The sequence below is a fragment of the Erpetoichthys calabaricus genome, chromosome 10 (assembly GCF_900747795.2).
Source record: "Erpetoichthys calabaricus chromosome 10, fErpCal1.3, whole genome shotgun sequence".
Taxonomy (NCBI): Eukaryota; Metazoa; Chordata; class Cladistia; order Polypteriformes; family Polypteridae; genus Erpetoichthys; species Erpetoichthys calabaricus.
Window position 1 is genome coordinate 38,085,907 of NC_041403.2, and position 22,676 is coordinate 38,108,582.

A 22,676-nucleotide genomic window follows, 5' to 3' on the forward strand; every position below is an offset into this window, starting at 1 on the left:
AGGAAACCGGAGCACCCGGAGGAAACCCACGCAGACACGAGGAGAACATGCAAACTCCACGAAGGGAGGACCCGGGAAACGAACCCAGGTTCAATGCTGTATGTTATAAATTAAATAAAAACTCAATTCAATGTATATTGCTTTTGACCTAAACCTTCCAAAGATTTGTAAAAGTACAAGATTCCACATCAAAGTGTTACATTCCATTCTAATTAAAGCCCATCATGCAAAAATGGTAGATATGGGTTGAAATTATATTTACATTCAAAATTCCCATTATTCCTTCTAATTCCCATTTCAATTCAAAAGAATACAGTTTCTTGAAAACTGTGTTTCCAGTCACCATCAGTAAATGCCAACGTCAGTCACTAGGAAGTACAAGAACTGCATGAATGTTTCACTCATGGCCAGTTGTATCTAGACAAGTTAAAAGTAAGGAGCTCCAGAGAATCAATAATATTAGCCCTATGGTAAATAAATATAAACAAACAAAGAAGTATTGAATGCAGAAAGTACTTAGTTAGTTTTATAGTACTCCTGATATGTCCGATTAATTGAGGTCACTTTAAATGAGATTTTAGGGTATCAAAGCTTGTAAAATCATAATACCCTCCTGTCTGTCCTTTAAATTATTTAGCATATTTGATATTATTTATCCATTTTGTACACCAAGGACTTAATTTCAACCCTCACATCACATGCTGCCTGTTTATTTGTCAGTTTGCCAATCACAAAAAACCAAACAAATGAACTCATTTTCATGAAATTTTGTATGTAGAATGCAGTTGGTCCAACTTAAAATAGAGGCTACAGTATATTGAGTTTCAATAATTTAAATCGTAAGGGTAACTAAATGGGAGACCAAAACTGCATTATCACACCTAAACAGTTCACAAAATGGCAACAAATGATTTGAGATTCAGTCATTTCTAAAATGTAGCTTGTTCTTAGGTCAGCAGCAGTAGGAATCTGATTTTTATGAGCACCCTACCAAAAAATAAAAATTATTATTTTTAAGGAATCTTTTTGTGCGATTCCAAATATCCCTACATCAGAAAGAATGTAGTGTCCATAAAACCATTCATCCATGCAATGTGTAAGGATATAAGGATAAGAGGATGGTATTCCAGAACTGATTCATTTCTTTGTGAGGAAAGGGAACAAGAAAAACCTTAAGATGATAATATGATGATGACATTGATGATGATGATGATGAGTAATAATAATAATAGTTTTGTGAGAGCAGAAAAATGGATAATTATCGGAAAGGTAGTGTATATGGTAGGTGGGACACTTCTGTTTCTGCCAGAAATGACAAAAGGGTCAATATTTAAAAACACAAACACACATATTTACTGTCAGACAATCTGTGTTCTCTTCTCCACACCAGAAATTCCTATTTCTGGATACAAAGAGGGATTTGAAATAAGCTAAGGCCGATGTCACACTATGTGACTTTCACTTAGAGAACATTTTCTTGTTGCCTTTAATATGTCAGATTACAGAACTAGGAATTGCAAGAGGTGGATGATTACACCACTCCCTCACAACTTCTCTGCACAGTTTCAGATTTCTTATTGCACAACGAAAGTATCGCAGAGTCAACACATTTTTGCCACCAATCAGCATGGAGCACACCACAATAAGAATTAGAGAACCGGACTAAAATAAATGAATAAAATGGAGAATAACCAGGTGGTTCCTACTTCTGCCATGGTTGTTTATGCATTACTTTGTAACCAAAAAGGAGAGGAAATGTCATAAAACTTGGATAAAATCTTATTTGTTTGTTGATGGAAAACAGGGATGACCAGCTATGTTTGTACTGCTTGTTAATAGTGTTGATTGGTAAAATTCACTGAAGTGTTTTTTGCAGGGAATTTGCTGTGTTCACCAATGATTTTGGTCACAGACAAACTTTTTTTTTTTTCACAGCACCCCATGATGCTTCATGAGGTCAGCATGACATCACAGATGTGGCAGCCATGTCACTCATCAATATGCCATACCTGCTCAATTTGCGTTGGGCATGTGCAGAACGTTCACAGATACATGCTGTAAGCGTGCACCACTTACACTTTATGGCACTGCCTGATCTGCTGCACACACGCATGAATAATTGACAGCATACCCTGTACATGCAGGCATGATGTCACTATCCAATTTGCACCCCATATTCATTTAAAGAAAAAAAAATAACTTTTTAAGTATTTTCATTTGAGCGGTACATTAGCTGACCATAAACAGAATATTATTAAAATACTTCTTGTTCTTCTCAGATTCATTGTATGTTGTACTCCTTACTATGTAGTGCAGATTGGGTAGCGACAGGCACAGACCACCTCAGGGTATATAATGATGATCCCTTTCATCATTAGTTTTGTCGTGTTGGTAAATTGTAGTGGTAGGAGCTCAAGGGATGAAGAGAGAGACAAAGGATTTGGAGTATTGGAGTAATCTCAAAAAGGTATGGCGGCCCAGTGGTTAGCACTGCTGCCACAGAAGACATTTTTGGCTACAATAATCAGTCCAGCACAGTTGGCAGATGTTTCCCTAACCTTTAGGGACACAGAAAAGTCCATTGCATCATTATAATCTAGTAAAAACATGTTTAGTTTCTCCTCCCCCTTTGACTTCAATACATCTTGCAGAGTTTGTAAAAATTATTGAACATTTCTGTAGTATCACCATATTCGTAATAATAAAGCAAATTATCACAAGTTGTCAATGCTTGTACACATAGGAGTCCACCCTTGAAACCTGTCATTTAATGTGACAAGGGCTTAAACAGGAGATATTAAACAAAACTGGGGATATTTTAAACAAGGACTAACAGGTTGTAATTAAATGAACTCTGTCAGCATTATTCATTATCACTGCTCCACTTAGCGGTCTTCCTTTAGAAGAGGACTACAGTGATTTGCACATTGCAGTTTCTCGTCATTGTGTTTACTGCATTTCACTTTCTTTGACTTTGTTAGGCAGAACTCCAGTGGATATTCAGGTTCCCGATGTAAAAATCAGTTGGTTTGAACCACAGTTGGTCCATGCAATACAGATCTGTAAGTTTCCCAAATAACATCCCAGTATCATTTCATTTTAGGTAGTTGGGTATTGGTATTTCCTAGTTGTAAAAGTCACATTTATTTCTAAATCATCAAATGATTCAGGGCATTGTTGGAAAAGACCCCAAGAGGTGGTTTTAAAATGCCACTGGTTGGTTGACATGCAAGAGTCGTCTGTGTAAAAGAATGGGAGAAGACTGCTGGAATGCTTTGATCACACTTGAGAGATAGGCAAGAAGGTGACAAGGCAAGTAACTGTAATCACAGGCCCAGAGCAGCTACAGTGATTTTGTTTTGTTATGGTCTTTCGTATTAAGAATAATAAAGACATTTAATGCATTTTTGATACATCCATCGTTCTTAGCATAATTTTAGATATGGAGAAATGCCAGGTTGAGCCTCTCCTTTTACAGACTCTTGGCAGATTCCATTAGCTAGCACAAGCTATCTAAAGGCAGTAGCACTTGTTACATCTTCTGCCAAATACTACTTTAAACAGCTTCCATTTGTAACAAATATAGCTCCAGCAATCTACCGATACAAGTCAACTAAAGTTTTACAAAAAGCTAAAAGGATTGAAAAGGCTGCTTTGAATGTGACCAAAGAATTGTTTGTTATAAGAGGTAGGGAAAAAACATTTTGAGTTGTATTGTGGGTAAGATAGGTCATATGGGTTACAATAAAAAAAAATACAATAAAAAAAATGGAGTTTTCAAAAATATAGCTGAAATAAAATGAGCCATGAACTGATTACATGCATTGTGTAGATCAATACATTACAAACTGAGAAACAGAGCAGGAGATCATGGCATGGAAAACAGCAGGAACTTGAACATTCTAGAGTTTACAGGATAACCTGATAATGTTCACCAACCATCTACAGGTATAAAAGAGCATTACTACCAAAGTGCTAGCTGGATACTTTCACGTGTAGGTTTTTTTTCAGCAGAAAGTACATACATTTATAAAATAGACATCGACAGAAGGTATTAAGAACACACCAGTGGGAGTAAAGTTACTTAGGATCAGTAACTGAAGGCCTAATAACAGGTGATCGTGGCATGGCAATCCTTAAGACAATGACATGAGATAGAAACTCTTCAAAGATGAACATTGTGAATTTCCCATTGGGATTAATAAAGTATCTATCTATCTATCTATCTAATCTATCTATCTATCAAGGACATTAAAGGCCAAAGCACTAGGAGCCTGGACTTTTATTTGATGTTAACATAAGGTCTACTCCTAGAAAATTATTTTCTCATTACACAAAAGAAAACTTCTGTTGAATCCAACACATTTGAAGGAAGATCATGGCAGCAGATAGGCCTGATGGGCAACAATATGAATTTTCATTATCAGAATTTCAAATACTGGATACTATTGTTTTTCTGACCATCTGGACTTGTGTTAATTAAAATTAAGGGTTGTTTATCTGACCTGTTATATTTTTATAAATATGTTCAACAATTTTAGACACCTGTATGCTCAAGTTATAATGTTAAAAAATGTCTGCATTTATAGTTAAGAAAACTAAAATGTTTTTGAAAAATAACCTTGCTATTCCTTATGTAGTATTTTTATTAAATTGCAGCTGGTTTAGTATATTTCTGAAGGGCTTTTTGGATTAGCAGATAGGGAAAAGTAATTTGAGAGCATCCATCTTACACTTGCTGGTATTGTGGTTGGTAGAAAGAATCCACACTAGCATTTTTTGGCACACTTCTGATGAATAATTCATTGCCTAAAAGTCCTTGGTGTTAGTGTGTTAGAGGGAGGATGTGCAGCATTGTTCATAATGGCCACCAGGTTCCTTCATTTTCACCTTCACTACTACTCTAGTAGGTCGAGAGTGCACAGCTCTGAGGTGGTTCGTCATGTGGTGGATGTGGCAACGCGCTGTATCAGTGAATGCTTCCAACCTCTCTGTCTCTCTCTCTACTCTTTCATATATAGTTCATCTGTGTTACAAGACCACACCAGCCTGTCATTGATGTGGACCCACAAGTACATGCAACAGTGCAACACTCCCTAAATATTGACTGAGCATAGATTCTTTTTGATGAGGCAGAAGTCAATAACCAGTTCCTTGGTTTTGCTGATGGAAAGTTGGAGACAATTCTCTTTGTGACAAGAAACAATGTTCTTCACTCATCTCCTATACTCTGTTACTTTGTCTCATCCATCTTGTCAATACACTCTTTTAGTGCAGAATCATCTGAGAATTTTCTGCAAGTGACATGAGTTGGTGTTATACGTATAGTCCAAGGTGTAGAAGGTGAACAGGAGACAGGTATGTTCCTTATGGCGCTCCAGCATTGCTTACATCCACGTCAGAGACACAATCCTTGAGTTTCTCACAAACAAATCAATTTCAATAACAACAACAGCAATTTATTTCTGGTATAGCCCAAAATTACACAAGGAGCAACGCATTGGGCTTTAACAGAATAAAAAAAAAAGAATGGACCATCATCATTTACTAGCAAGGCCTGAAAGTGAAATAGTTTGAGTTTTTATTGTGAGCTGCATGGTAACTGACAAGCAAGCCAAACTATCCAGATGGCAAAACAGAATCCTAAAAACAATAAAACGCACCACTTGCATGCTAACAAGCAACTCCAGCGACATCTACAGGACAGATCACAGCAGACACGTTGATGGGAGGAAATATCTGTACTGCAGTGCTGATCTTGGAAAAAAGCCTAAAATCAAAGTGTCCATGGAAAATAAACACCAAGGAAGGGGATTGGACACCCAGGCAGTAACAAGGTATCTGCTTTAAGAGAAACATCTCATCTACTGAATCTGCATGAGACAGGAGCACTTTAGGCAGCCAGGGGGAGCTCTAGACAGCCCAAGGTAGGTGACCTGCTATAGAGCTAAGCAGAGAACATGGTACTGAAACGAGACAAAGCAGACCAACCACTCCACAATCTAGACAGGGCTTTATTTTGTCTTTTATTTGTACTTTTTGGTTGTTTGTTGTTCATTACCTTCCATTTACAGTAAATAAAACTTTTCATTTATTACTTTTTCCTCTGTGGTGCTTGCTTGGGTTTGAGGAAAGTTCAATACATAGAGCTCTCTATATATAGTTCACACTTGTAAATAAAGTTAAATATTTAAAAGCAAGTAACCACATCTGAAAACTTGGTTTCATTGCCTAAAGTTTGGTATTTTATTTTATAACTACATAGCATGGTTAATATTTAGTCTGTCTATTCAGGACATGTTTCTGTTTTGTGCTAGTCAGGGTCATGGGGGATTGGCATCAACCCCAGAAACAACAAGGATAAGACAGGAAGCTGTGTAGCAAATCACAAAGCACAATCACGGCTGCCACACGTGGTGCTCGAGTCCTAATAACATACACAAAAAACAATCAAGCAATTCATTCTACCAAAAGTGAAAAAGAAAAATGAAAATAACCTTTTTTTTTTTTTTTTTTACTGAAGTCTATTTGACAAATAGTCTTTTTTATTCAATAATACGAAATCAGTATGGAGCTGTCCATACAGTAACTGCCATGTAAATTTCACTTTAGTGAAACCACTCAATGGAAGATTTTATAATAAAATGCAACTGTGTGTACTGTACAATAATATACAATCAAGTTATTTATTATGTATGCAAATAAATGTAGTGTAAAACAAACAGGAAACTGAATCAAGTGAACAACTTAAATAATATTTAATCTGAAACTAAACACTGGTCTAATGACGAGAACAAGCCTCCTAGACAGACAGATTAGTACAGGGGTGGCTTAATGCCGCTGTCCACATCGACCATTACAGATCTGTTTTGGTGCGTTTTTGTGCATTCATTATTTTCTTTTCATCGTCATGCATGTTCTCTGATTTGGAAAATAAACTGCCAGCTACCCTTATTGTAAATTTCTTTAACTGTGTGACTGCATGCTTGTGTGCACTTACAAGTACCTCCATTCAGATAATAAATCTCAAAAACTACTCGTACAAAATGTTTCCAAATTAATAGTCCTGGACCCTTGATTTAACAGAGCACACTGCAGACTTTGAGTTACGATAAACATTTTCTACAGCAGTTGAACAAAGGTCCGACCGTTCTTAAAGGTTTTTAAAGGAACAAAATCTCCTAAGGAAAATGAGCCAGCTCTGCCCTTTCGTATAGAATTGCTCTGTGTTACAAGACCTGCCCAACCGGTCAATGATGTGGACCCCCATGTACTTGTAGGAGTGCACCGTCTCCACATCCACTCCCTGAATAGTGACCAGACAGAGAGGCTCTTTGGTCAATGACAAATCCTTTTGTTTTTGCCGATCTGAAGATGCAGACAGTTCTCTTTGCACCAAAAAACAGACTTCTCCACCCGGCTCCTATACTCGGTTACTCTGTGACATAACCTGGTGTTATATTTATATGTGTTAAAGGAGATGGAGATAAGTACTGTAGCAAACAGGACCAAAAACAATAGGCCTGGAGCATGTAGCTAGATGAAGATGAAGCCACTTGTATGAAAAAAATAGGTCAATTTTTGCAGGCGTTATCATTGTACATAGATCTCAATTTCCAGGGTGGATATTTTAGAAACCATTCAAACTAAATTTTTATATCTTTGCTTGGATGTAGTCATACAGGAGCTCAACACAACACAGAAAAAAAAATCCAACAAAAGATGTGAAAATCAATTTTGATTTTTGACAGAGACACGTATGCAGACACCATCCTAAAATTAACATTTGACATTTTGCACATTGTAGAATCAGAATCTTAACTTAATTCAATAACCAGTTCTGACCCCATCACCAAGCTTTCATTTACCTGGAAGTAATAATGCCTATTGTAGTTCAAATCAATACAAAACAAGGTGCTATCTTTATCAGCTGTACTGACTGCCTTTTGACTAGCAGCCAGGAACTGAAACTGAGTAAAGGAAATCCTATCAATGAGTGAAGGGCAACCTGAAAGTTGAATACAAGTACTATTTTTTATTTTTAGGAATGCCTATATTTTTGTTTAGAATATTAAAAACATTATTGTTCAAAGTGAATATTTGCAACTTTCATAAATTAAAGCATTTCAGAACAGCATACACTACAGACTGACAAAACTAAACATCATCCATCTATCTATTCACTTATTTATGATCCTACTTAGTCCAGTTTAGGTGGTCAGCTAGCCAAAGCGTATCTTGGCAGGGACCATCCCTGGAGGGGACACCAAAATCTACTAACTTCTTCATTAATTTTACAAGCAGCCCTGTCAGACAGCAATTCTGTAGACATGGCTCCACTTTTTATAATGCCTGACTAGAGGCTCAGTAGTGATGCTGGACTAAGAGCAGTCACATATCATCTTACCATACACTTAAATCTAGCTGATTCACTGAAAAACAATACCACTAAAGTATATTAAAAGTTCAAACTTGAAATGATTTTTCATTAGAATGACACGGATATAATTTTTCATATTGCTTACTGTAAACCAAAATAATATAAAATTATATATGATGATAATTTTCAAAGGCTTTTCCATTCTTGCTAGCTGCGTAACAATGTGACATTAGTTTTTCAGGAGCTTGGTACATTTATTTTCTGAAGTAGAAAATAAAACTAATTTTACTTTCATACAAAGTTAGCTTGCAATTACTTTGTGGAAACAATATAACATAAATCTATCTATCCATATATACATTATATAAAATACTAATATCTGTCCATCTGTCACGTGAGAACTCATGGACTAATTGGGCTAGACCCTTGATCTTGGCCTTAATCAAAAGCTCATGACCAGATATGTTCTGAAATTTAAAATAATTGAGATATTTGCCCTTTATTTTAGGACCCTAGGTCCTTGTGTTTCACTAGTTTATATATACTGATGCCTCCATGTCTCAATTACTTTTTCTGTGTGCTGAAGTTTTCCTACTATTTGCTAAACATGAGCAGGTTTGGTTCATTGGTGATTTGAAAATGACTCTATATAATAATAATAATAATAATTCATTACATTTATATAGCGCTTTTCTCAGTACTCAAAGCGCCATCCACACAGGGAGGAACCGGGAAGCAAACCCACAATCTTCCACCCATCTCCTTACTGCAAAGCAGCAGCACTACCACTGCTCCACCTGTGAGGAGAAATAGCATGTGTGTCAATATGACCCGCTGGAGCCTGGCACTTTCTCCAAGGTTGGCTCCTGCATTGCATTCAGTGTTGCCAGCTTAGGTTCCTGCAGCATTGAATTATTAAGTCAGCTCAGGAAATGGAGGACTGAATCTATACAATATCATTTTAGTTCTGTCATGTCATTCATCACCTTCGATTAGAACCAAATTTTAGAATTAGATGATTGATAGTTGTGTCCTGATTTAAAACCATAATAGTTAAAAGAAGGTGTATTGACTTTTTCACAGCACTGTCAGCTGCATATATACAGAGTGTATGTATGTTATATAATATATATATATATATATATATATAATACATACATGCATAGAGTAATCCACAAAGGGAGAAAATGAATCATGTATCTCAAAAAAGTTTTTTATTCCTAAGCTTTCAACAACCTACCATCATCAGAGTCAATATATAGCAAATGGGGGATGGATCAATAAGGTGGGGTTATATTACATTTATTATATATATATGTACAGACTAGAGTATATATCCAGTAAGGGTCTACCTGCCGGTGAATGGTAGCGACTTTCGTAACAGTGAAAACCCAGTAGTCAAAGCATGTTTGCATGCCAGTGCGGACCACAAGCCGCCACTATTTCCTTCGACTATAAGTGGCCACCCAAAAGTATTGTGGCACTCACATACCACGGAAAACCATGTGGTTCCCACTTATTACGGCTCACCTTCCGACTCATTATTCATGTGAACTTCTGGTTGGCATTTTGTGAGAAATGTGAGGTTATTGTCATTTTGTTACTCAGTTGACTCCAAAAACAGTTAAGCTTTCATTTTTTCATGAAAATTAAAAGTAAACAAAGGTTTATGTGTGTTCTGCATCACTCCAAATAAATCTGTTCATAAAAGTGCCGTATCTCGCTGACCTAGTTATTATTTTTTTATTGTATATTATCAAATAAGGTGAAAGATCAGCATTTTGTCACAACTCTGAGAATTTAATTAACATTATTTTCTTTAAATTGTCCAAGTGGTAGCTCCCACTTCAATGGGCGTTCACTTGGAATTTCTGGTTGAGAAACTTGAGTAATTCTCGTCTGTCCAATAGCAGGTGAATGCAGCAGAAGAAAAACGGACGTTAGGCCAAGCCAGCAGGTGGCAGCATTAGGTGGTATTGAGACTTCTAATTAAAAATATCAGGCAGCCTCGACAGCTTCAAGACTCGTCCCTTTCGTGTGCCAGGCATGGCTTAATGGCATGCACAGTATCATCAGAAGATGCTCTAACCAGGAGGTCTTGTAGCGAGACTCGCTTTCAAGAATCAGTCGAACGTAACCTCAAGACGTAGTTTAAAGGCTGCCTTTTCTAGTGAGGACTTGTGTGTGTGTGTAAACATTTGCTGACCAGGATGATTAGAAGTTACGAAGAGGTGAACATGGTGGATGACGAGGAGTGTTTTTGGAAGGTGGTAGTGCCACTGAGAATGTTCAGTGATGTTTCATGACTAGGACACAGTAAGGTATTTTTTTTTTGTCTTTTCTCTTTTCATTTGATGTTTTGTGTTTTTTCATGGTTCATTCCTCCACATATGCTTAAATAAATGACATATTTTTGATGTTTATGAACTGGCATAATGTTGGGTTCAAGAGACACATTCCCCTTAGCCCTTTTTGTTTCTTTACATATACTACATTTGTCAATTTATTGCACCCAGTTTTTTTTTCCGTTACAGACTCACTTGAAGCCTGCTTGAGCAGCATCAGTGGCAAAACAAAAGCCAACGTGAATAATATCTGACCACACCTAAATATACCTTCAAAAAAGTCTGTCCTCTGTCTCTGTAAGTACAATATAAGAGAAACCCGACAGGTATGAATCTGAGAAAGTCTGCAATAAATGAATGCAAACCTTCAGGTAAGCTTAATAAACATGGGTTCAGCTAGTCAGCCAATTACAGTAGAAAGTATTCAAAAAGACTTGTTATGAACTTATGAAAATACGTCTTAAGAACTTTGTCACAAACAGTCTAGAGGAGCGTCTAATTCTGCTTTACAATCATGCCAAACGATACAGAATTATGTCTATGGATACATCTGTTTTTCAGACCCTGTATTTTCATAACATGCTTTAGGTGGGTGTAGCCCAAGATGGGATGCCAATCCATCCCAGAGCTGACTCCGCACTGGACTCTTGGTCCAATTTAGATTCACCGGTTATTGAGTATAAAACAAGAGGACAGTATGTTGAGGGAACTGATGGGGCTCAAGGGAAAGCGAAAAATCTAAAACAGACAACAAATGTTGGTCCCTGGAGGCAGACAGCAGTGGCACCCACCACACCACAGCTCTGCGCTCTTCATGCCCGTATTTCTAAACTCATTTTTTTGGCTCTGAGCATCAGTTTTGTTTTTATCCCCCCCCCCCCCCCCACCCCCGCCCATTCAAATCTGCTGTGTCAGACTGAGTAGACCATTCACTGAACGCCAAGCCTCATTTAGCAGATCTTTCATGGCTAACAATTGGCACTAAACTCTAACAGGATAATAATTCATATAAGCCACTTCAGGGTATTCAAGAGACAATGCTGTACTACATGACTTGACAGTTTGCTGGCATTTTCTCTACAACGTGCTGAGTCACAAAAGAACAACACGTCTCTCATTGCTTTTAGCAGAAGCCGGGTCATATATTATATAGCAAACATGTGGGGCAAAGTAGCCTTCCACTTTGGGAGAAGAGTCACGCTTTAAAACTTTACATTCACAAATTGTTCAGTTTTGGGTGTTGATTTCCTACTTTGAGTTTGAATCATGGTTTTAAATAACTCCATTTTGAACCTCGTTATAATAACTTATAAGTCATACAAATAAATTCCTTTATCCACTGCTCTCTCATTGTCAAGCCTCACATGGCTCTTAATTACTATACTAAAAAGATCTGGATACTGAAATGTATAAAAAATATTAACTGTTTATTTTAAATGTACTTAAGACTATTGGGTGCTGAAATGCCTCTCATTTTCTAATTGAGGTTTTATTTTACTTTTTAGGGAGACTAAGAAAGCTTGTAGATGCATACGACCTTTGCAGATGTGTGCACTGAATGTGGAATTCCCCTTCCAGACCTTCTCATATGCGGCATGTCCAGCCCCTGTCATGTCAGCGGAAAACGTTTAATCTGCATATGAGCAACCTGTCTGGTGTTCAGGGGGTAACTGGATCATAAGCACATACACGGGAATTCATCTTGAAGTCTATAATTAGAATTTAGCAAGACTGTAGAAAAATCATACTATTGTAGATACTAAACACTCCTATTACTTATTATTTGGCAACTTACAACAATTGGTTACATTTCTTCTGTTTTTCCAAGTGGAGCCCAGGCAGGTGAAGTGGCTTTGTCATGGTCCCACACCGTCAGAATTGGGATTTGAACCCACAGCCTCAGGAACTGACGCCCAAAACCTTAACCGCTACGCCGCACTGCCTGTAACTCTGATCCCCACTTCCATCAAGCTTGTCTAATGTTGTTGTCCTTGGCTTTCCTGTATTGATCCCACTTCTGACACTTTATTTTTCTTTTTAATTGCTTGCCTTCCTTCTTCTGCAATGCCTCATGAATGGCCCTTTCAGCTCCTCTGGGATTACGTTTTGCATTTTATTTAATTTCCTACTGTTGTAAATATCTTTATATTAGAGGACAGGCCCATTTATTATTATTTTGGTCTGAATGTTATATAGTTGGCTGTCTCTCTCTTTTTAAGCCATCATATTTCGTTAATTATTCTCCTTCTTTGCATTTTATTCATTTCTTTCTTTGGTAGATAGGAATATCTGAAATATTTTAACAAGCAAATGATGCAGAGCTGGGAAAACAAGTGAGCAGATTCAGTTCTAAGGTACGGGTGATGCTGTGACCCTCATACACCACTCATTCTGGCGCCTGCATGGCTCATCGTCATAAATTATATATAATCAAGCAATTCTGAAAATGACTGTCTTCTTATTACTAATTTTATGCAAAAATTATGTAAAAAAATATATGACTAAGCTCTGCATATACAGTAAATTTTACATATGCAGTGTGGTGAATTTGGCATCATAGGATTTATTTTGAGCAAGAATTCAACACTTAATTGCAGATATAGAAAACTATTCCACTAAAGAATTCATTTTACATTGACGGTACCAGAGCTGTGTTACACTTCCCGACACAGAATATAAATCAAGTATGTGACCGGAGTGCTTAGACACACAGGAGGTCTCGGAGCAACAGGGCATTGACTGCGAGTTCCTCAAATTTTTGATATGTCTGATAAAAATTAACATTGTTTTTTCTTTTGTTTGTGATCTTCAGTGAAGGTACACATTACCCCAAAGTCAACGTACAGGGAATAAAGTAGAAACACATGAGACACCAGAATGCCTACATACATATTCAGTTCAAATCAATTGTCATTATGCCCTAATACATAACCATACACATGCACATTTATACTGTATTTACAGTATATAGTATATATAAAAAATACATATAAATCTACAAATAGATGTATATATAAACACACCACAAATAGGTGTTTTAAATATGCAGTACGTATTGCCTGGTCCTGGTGAACTGAGGCCTGTACCAGAAATTTTAGACACAAAGTGGTAGCCAACTTTGGACGGGAACCCAGTTTACCACTGAGCACGCATCACATATGTACACCTCAGCACAGTCACTCAGACAAATTTAGATTCAACACCTATTAGCGGCAGAAGCATTCTGGATTCTATGTGAGCCTGAAGAGGGAAATGACCGGAAAACAATAATTACAACATAACCCTATAATCAAACATCCAATTGATCAGCAAAATTTATCACTTGTTATAGCTATGGGAAAAATAAAAAACTACATAAACTCAAAAAAATCATTTAGGAAATGTTATCTTTAGATGGTTTCAAACAACGATAGCACTTATGATATTATCAGTGATAAGGAAAACAAATCAGAAGTACTTTTGAGCTTTATTTTCGATTTCTTGGGGAAGTGTAACGCAGTGACTGACTTACATGAAATGCAAAAAATAAATATATTAAGATGTTATTCTGACATACTATATATATTCTGTGTAGACATATATATATATATTTATTATATACTGTATATTATATATATATATATATATACACATACATACATATATTATATATATACACACACACACACACACAGTATATTCATACATATATATACACACACGCACACAGTATATTCATACATATATATACACACACGCACACATGTATATATGTGTGTGTTTGAGTATGTGTAGATAGATGAATATAAAAATGAAGTGCTCGATGAAGACATAGTGAGTGTATGATTTAAGAAGCGTTATGTTTTAAGGTTCTCTAAGTGAGTAAAGATACGTTGTAAACATCATCTAACAAAATTCAGACAGATAGACAGACAAGGAAGTCCATTTCCTCCAGCAGCAACACAAAATATAAAGTGCACCGAGCAAAACAGTCAAAACAAAGTGGAAACTAATAAAGAAGCATAAGAGTGGGAGCTACACCCATAATTTACCCAGCATACATTAAATTATGGTTTTCATAAATAAGCATATATTTATTATATATATTAGTTTGCCAAACAAGAGGTAAGCATTCATCCCATCAAGCTTGTTTATGTACAGTATATGCAGCACATTAAAGGACATATGTACAAGTAGTGTCTGTTAGGGTTTCCCAAAGAAGGCATTATACTAAACAAGGAGTGATTCTTTGATGTTTATTAGGTGAATAGGTTTGTCTTTTTTTGCAATAGTACACTTTTAATTACTGCAATGATGCATGGCACATAATGTGCTTCAGCAAAACACAATCTGTAACATCAATGGATGTGCATCAATTAAGACTAATTGGGAGAAGGCTTGAGGTCAGTTACTGTATCACCAGAATATATTAGTGCTTTCATTAACCATGTAAGATGACATGATTCTGACTCCTTTGTAACAGATTGCATGGAGTCTCCCTTGAAATTAAATTGCTGTTCTATTTAATTTCAGCAGTCACAGGAAAGAGGTCACCCACCAAGCAATGCTCATCCCCTCACGTTTTTTCAAATACCGTCTGAATCAAACCACAAAATCCTCATGCTGTCAGAGAATCAAAAACGTCAGATTTGCTCAGCATGTTGAGTGCAGAGACCAAATCTGAGGAGGGGAAATATGGGATAACAAAACCATCTTTTTAATGTGAGATCTATCACCTTGCAGGGAAAGATAGGGAACACCAAGGCATTTTTTAAATAGGTGACTATAGCCCAGATGATTTACTAACAATTAAATGTTTATAATAGCAAAAAAAGTTCAATTTCATCTTTAAGAATTTCATCCGTTCATCTTGCATAACATAATATGACTCCAAAAATATCGTTTCTGATTCCAATAAGAATTGTCAACTAGAGTTGCAGGTCAAAAATGATGACTGCATTAGCTGTGCTGAATACGGAGCAAATATTGTGGAATGTGGGTCATTTAATATATTAAGTTGAGGAGGGTCTGACAAGGAGCAGCCAATTAGACCTGGAATTTCTAGATCACTTTAAGAGTTGCGATTAACAGTGTCCTATTTTTTTTGTACCGACATAGCATTAAATGCACTAAAAATGTCAAACTTTGTCAAGAACTACTTTGAAAGGCCCTGGTTTGTCTACAAATGAGGTTTAATGAGCTGTAGTGATATATACGGACAGATAAGACTAGAAATTTTTGAAAGCTCGCATGTAGCGGTCATTATCGCTTTTACAGTTTTGATGTGAATATTTTTTTCCCTTCATTCTGAACTTACATCTCAGTGACAAAGAGGAAGCAACACGCTGTGCCTGGCATTATGAAGCAGATTTAAGCCTAAAAACATTTAATAGTGAATACATTTGGAACCTCAAATTTAGCACAGTGTATTGAGGGTGTTAATTAAAGTATAAGCTAAAGTAAGCTGCAGTAATACTCACAACTAAGAGAAATGGGGCGCTTTTCATAGAATGTAAGAACATACAAATTACTTTAGACAGCATTTAAATTTAAACAGAAAAATGAAAAGACCTTTGGCTTTTATTTATTTTTTCTTTAAGATAAGAGCTATTTGTGGATATTTTAAAAAGGTTTAGTTGGTAATATTACACATTCATCAATTATTCTTTTTTGCATCAATATTTAAACTTACATCTGACTAAGGAGTGCCTTTTTTTTCCCCATTTTAAATTTACAGAGTTTAATGCCGAGACAGACGTAACAACACAATTAGGGCTGCTTAAGCACACACCGAGTTGTACAGACTGCTCTGGACTGTAGCTGTACACTCCCATTCAGAGTCGGACGTTTGAACTTTAACAAGTGCAGGTCAACTTTGGGAAAAGAAAAAGTCCAGGGACATTCCGCAGCAATTTCAGCACACTTGTTCAGCACATAGCTAGGGGACAGAGAAGAGTTGCCGGACAGAGATCCTTGTGCACGATGGTCCAGGGACAGCCACATGTGGCAGAGGGGTCTACAAAAAACCACAATCAAAGAAGTTGCTTATGCTTAGGCCACTCAAGCAACATGGAAGCAAAACCTCTCCTGAATACCCCATTACTTCTAGTCTCACGTCAGTACTAATGGAAGGGCCTTCTGTTGTAATGCTGTGCGTCGACAGACTAAGTGGGGCTAAAATGGGAAAGTCCCACCCTGCACCTATTAATGATGATATGGTCCTGGATTCTGCAAAGAGGGAAATGAGTGAAAAATAATAACATTTCCCTAAGGTTGAACATTCTATTAATCTGAAAGGCTCATAATCACTTTTTATTTTATTTCTTGGGGAAGTGAAATGCACTGACTGCCTTACACGAAATACACAAAATAAAATTATGTCATATTTTTAATTTGGTCTGCCCATCACTTTTTCAGCCTGCTTTAACCCTTTCATTGCTTCAGGGTGCTTAATTACTTAATTAGGCGACAGTGTTAAATAAACCATTAGGACATACTATACCATATGTATACTATATATACATATATATTATTTATATACCTCTGTCTGTGTGTGTATGTATGCGCGCATAGATAGATAGATAGATAGATAGATAGATAGATAGATAGATAGATAGATAGCAGTGTGGTGTAGCGGTTAAGGCTTTGGACCCCACCCCATGAGGTTGCAGGTTCATATCCTGCCACTGACACGATGTGACCATGAGGAGTCACTTAACCTGCGTGTGTTCCAAATGGAAAATCAAAATAAATGGAACCAATTGTATCTCAGATATTGAAGTTGCCTCGGATAAAGGCGTCAGTCAAATAATACGGAATGATAGATACATAAACAAAGAGTGTTACACCCGGAGAATGGCCATGCAAGTATAAACTCGAGAGTGGAGAACTGTTTTGTTTAAATGCGAACAACATCATCTATATGCAACAGCCTGAGTGGTTCCACCTCACTTTTCTTTGGTTAAGAAATAATTATTTCATTCTAGATAAAATGCATTCTTTCTCAATCAATCAGAGTCTAGTTGTAATACACAAATGGCACCACAAGTGAATGCTATACGTAAGTCATCTTTATTTTCAAATAATACAACCAAAATCTTTTTTAGCACTCACTATTTATTTTAAATGTACTCCACAAAGTTACATTTAATGCTGTTATTATACAAGAAACAATGTTTCATTCTTAAACACTGTCATATTTCTGGGTTTTATTTTTAAATGAATGGCAACACTTGTTGAAAGAATTACTATTACCTATCATTTTTTACTAGCGTTATAAAATATAATGCCTGTTGAGGGGATTTGGAGATTGATATTGTTACACAGTTTTAATGTCTAATTTATCTGCCTGTGATTTGAGTGACCCTAAAGTGCAGTGCATGAAAAGGGAAGAAAACGGAACAGTGACAGGTCTTCCCAATGGTAAACAGATGCTTAGGAGCACAGCTGCCTGGGTTTGCTGGGGGTTTTTTTTGTTTAAATGTACTGACTGAGCTCTGATTTTACTCAGAGAGGCAATGCAACCTTCACCCTGCAAGTACCAATGAAAGCAAAGCCCTGTCAGAACATGGCCTGTGGATGCCAGAAGTTTAATTTAACATGCAGGAAGAGCAACTTCTAACACTTAATTGTGCATTCTTATACTGGCAGCGATAGATAGATAGATAGATAGATAGATAGATAGATAGATAGATAGATAGATAGATAGATAGATAGATAGATAGATAGATAGATAGATAGATAGATAGATAGATAGATACTCATTTTTGCACTTTTAGGACAACAAGTATTCTACTTTTTAAGAAAAAACATAACAGTATGGTTATGCACACGTAAATCTTGAAAAACACTACTTTTGTTGATCAATCGCCAAGGAAATTACGAGTAATTATAAGAGTGGTCTGTTTTCAAAGCTTGTTTGCTATCCATCTAAATAAGATGCTAGCGGTGGTCTTTTTGTACTTGTTTATTGGACATCAGATGCCACGTTTTTAATGTCTCGTGTATTTATTTATTTTTCATTTATAGTATGATAATTTCTAAAAAGCGATCACTGATAAGGACCTATTTATATTGTTTTCACCACATGATGTAGCAGAGAGACAGCGTAGCAATTTACTAAATTACAGTCCACTACTGAGTTGTGTCGGACTAAGAAAAGGAATCGTTAGGTGCCGTAATTAGATATTTAGACTTTCAATGAGTTTTGGTGTCTAAATATATTTATAAAATTACGCAAGTTGTTAAATATTTTTTTTTTTAATGCTAAGAATCTTCCACTAAGTGATACGCTCGCGTACTGACTATACGGGATACGATCTGCACGGCTGAAATGAGCGCAGACAGTCTACTCAAACTGAAAACCCGTATCATAAATATTTGCCTTACTGCCTCGCTTAATTAAATAGCAATCGTATGTTAAAGTCAACCTCCGTACGTCCAAACTTGCTTCAAGTAGTTTAACTTGCGCCCAATAGTTACAAACAAATCGGCTCCACTATTCTTTACGTTTCTTGTACCTAACCTGTGATTTATCATGAAGAGCAGCGCGTGCATGGGTATAGTCAAGACAACAGATTTTATATCTCGAGTGAAGAATGACTACTTGAATTACAATAATTTCAAATGTCTCGATGATCGCTTCAAAATGTGTTTTGTTTTTCTTTCTTTTCAAATCGTGAGACAAACTGATTTTTATATGTGGTAATTCAGGTTTTAAGAATAATAACAAAGAGAAGGAACAAACTGTCTCGATTAAGGTCATTCAACGGTAGGTAGTAAGCGGAGTTCGGGAGCTACACCAGTGTGCCACAAGAGGGCGTAACCAATTCCTATTTTACAAGCACAGTCGTGTCCTACCAGTTCAATCTTTTACTTGCAATTTTATGGTTAACACAAATCTTACTTTTAAGAGTATTTACTCTCTATTTAAGTAGGTACTACACTTGTATTTATTTTGCTCATGCATGCGTATACAGTATACTCATGTAATTATGTTATTGTACTTAGGCAAAGTAAAGATTCAAAGCTTGTCTACTCTATAGTTTAGTTGACTACTTTTATGTGGATTTGCTTTTACCCTTAAGTAAAACAATTCTCATCGTTTTAAGCTGTACGAAATTAAATACTTACAATTATGAAGAATTATGTGTCTTGGTTGGTTTTGCTTTTGACCACGGGGCAATTCGGCTTTTCACAATGTTCAACAAGTTCGCAAATGACCAAACGGATCCTTTTTAAAATATCTGCTAGTGATCTAAATGTGATGACCTGCGGGGAAAAAAAACCTTTATAAGGGGAGGGGATGGTGATCAAAAAAGTTGATGCTGCAGTAGTGTAATGCCGAAGCTAAAGGAAGGGATTTAAAAGTATCTTCCGTCAGTCTTGATTCGTATTAAGATGTATGTGATCTGCCAGGGTGACTCTTGGCATCTGGAAAATAAATAAGTGATTCCTTGTCTTGAAAAAGCAGGATCAGCACAAAACAGAGACAGCGAGCAAGTAGGCAATATTCCCAACACAAAACGTCAGATCCAAGTGGGTTAGGTTTCCTTATTTTACGAAGTAGGGAGGGAAAGGAAGCAATCGCCCCCCTGCCCCATCAACCCCGGGGTAAAACACTTGCTTGGTAAACTTTTAAGGGTACTTCTGTCAGACGGTATCCTTGCTTTCACTCCCCATGCCCAAAAGCAACAAATGCAACTCCCGCACCTAAAGACTTCATTTTTTCTGGGTTTTAGGAAGGCGTTGCAGACGTTCACTGGGGGCATAAATCGCATCAGTTATCGCTGGCGGCAGAGACATCTTCTCAGCAACCTCTGGAGCAAAATCGTCCTCCGCGCATTCCTTCACTGCGCGCAGAAATGTCAGAGCTCACGGCGGAGATGGATAGAAGATTACACGGACACTTTGAGCCCCTTGCATGAAACAGACACCGCACCTGGAGTCGTCAGAACGTGGAATTCTCTAATGCATCCTACCGGCGTACACCGGTATGGGGCTGGAATAAGGAACAACAACAACAAAAAAAAAAAAAAACTTGAAGGACATGTAGGAGTAATTAAGAGGAGCAAAAAACTCCTGGAGCCACCTGGCAGCAGCGTTACGAGAGATGTTTCAGAGATAAGCAATCTTCTCCAAATGCGAGCTAATATAGGGATTGCAAGCTTTCTTGAGTCTCCGGACCGACGCGTTCCGCTGGGTCCTAGTGGCCACCGCAATGAACCTGAAAACGCACAATGCAATCTGGAAAGAAACACAAAAAGGCGTCGTTCAGAGAAGAGCTCCTCGATTTTTTCGATTTATTTGATGTTTGGTTGCATGCAGTGATTGTTAGCGTCTAATTTACGGTATCAACTGATTGACAAACTGGATACAGGTGAAAAAGAAAATCAACCGAAAGCTGGACTGAAAGAAAAGCCGGTCGAGGGAGAACAGTTCACACCAGAAAAAATCGCAATATACTAGACCGGTTTTGAAATTCATTGAGGCGAGCACTTCTGTTTAATTATTAATTCTTGGAGTACGGCGCACGATTAATCAAGAAGTTTCACTGTCGGCTGGAACTAAACTGGTTAATCTCGCATTCGGTGACGGCATTTGCGGAGGGTGTTATTTCTTTTTCAAAAAGTTCATCTCGGACCACGACTTTGGTAAATGATTGAAAACTGCTTGGGACACATTGAAGCAAAGCACACGTTTATTTTTTTCCTATTTCAGTTTTGCCAAATAGTCGTAGCTTCATGTAACTGACAGAACGGTGAAAAAGATTTAAACCATTCCGTGTTTTTTTTAGGGGAGTCCCAACACCGATGTGATAGCCCCCTGTGGATGTGAGGTGCACGCAAATGAGTCAGTTTGAATCACTCTAAAGTAAAATATTGTCAGGTAACCACTTTATTACGTTTAATCTTTTAAAGAATATGAGTTAGGAACTTATTATTATTATTAAGGATGAACACATTACTCGAGTACATGTCATGAACACTGCTAGTTAGCCGACGGCCGGAATCTTAGACCCCCTTACTTTTCCTCCCCGCACATAAACACAAATGCACATACGTTTGATGCGTCACGTATCCCTATTAAAGATGTTCAATATAATTTTATTTCACTTAGTCTTCCGTGCGCACGATGTCTTTCCTTTATTTGAAAATAATTATTTAATTTCAAAACCCTGAACCGTGGTGCTTCCGATTGATATAAAGATCAATGTCATTAAATTTTTAATAGGCAGAGGAAAGAGAAACTTTGATAAATATTAAATATTTAACACTTTAACACCATCCTGGCGTACTAATACAAACAACCGAGGCTTAACGCTTGCGGCAAACTGACAGCTAAGATTACACGAACGCGCGCACGGGCTACCCAGAGCTGTCTGTTCAAGCGCGAGTAAGCGTATGTGCGGCTGAACAATCGGATCCACAGGTCACTAAAGCTTGGGATGATTATAAACGAGGATTACAATATTGGCATAGCCACGTTTCTTGAAGAGCTGCCGAGATTGCATAGATTTTAAGGGTGTCGGTACAACCACTCAGATGTTCCATTTGTATTTGCAAGAGCTACGTAGAATTAAGAAGAACGATGATGCTCGGTCTGACATCACCGAATGTACATGTATGAGGTTTGCCATTAGTATTCTTTAATAATACTGTAAACATTTAAAGCTATAAATATGTCTGGGACTGCTGACATATACAGTATCACGTCATGGACATGCACCAAGTTTGATATACCGTAGCAAACCAGCAAAGGGCAGCAGTACCCGTTCAGCAAATTAAACAGATAATGACGAAGTGGGAATTCTATCTATCTATCTATCTATCTATCTATCTATCTATCTATCTATCTATCTATCTATCTATCTATCTATCTATCAGCTATGATATAGTGAATTAATTGTCGATACATTTAATATAGCGCCTTTCATGTCTATCTATCTATCTATCTATCTATCTATCTATCTA

At 37.0% G+C, this 22,676-nt stretch overlaps 1 protein-coding gene across 8 annotated transcripts in view; it reads right to left on the bottom strand.

Annotated features, from left to right (window-relative positions):
- ntng1a (netrin g1a) overlaps positions 1-21,519 on the bottom strand; it is a 524,315-nt gene extending 502,796 nt beyond the window's left edge. For 2 of the 8 annotated variants that reach the window (XM_051933213.1, XM_051933214.1), the window contains exon 1: positions 19,837-21,507. The gene's annotated coding sequence lies outside the window, so the exon portion shown is untranslated. Of the gene's footprint in view, positions 1-19,836 lie in introns of all 8 variants that reach the window. The other 6 variants (XM_051933209.1, XM_051933212.1, XM_051933210.1 and 3 more) reach the window with 6 other exon arrangements.
- Between the last annotated feature and the right edge of the window lie 1,157 nt (positions 21,520-22,676).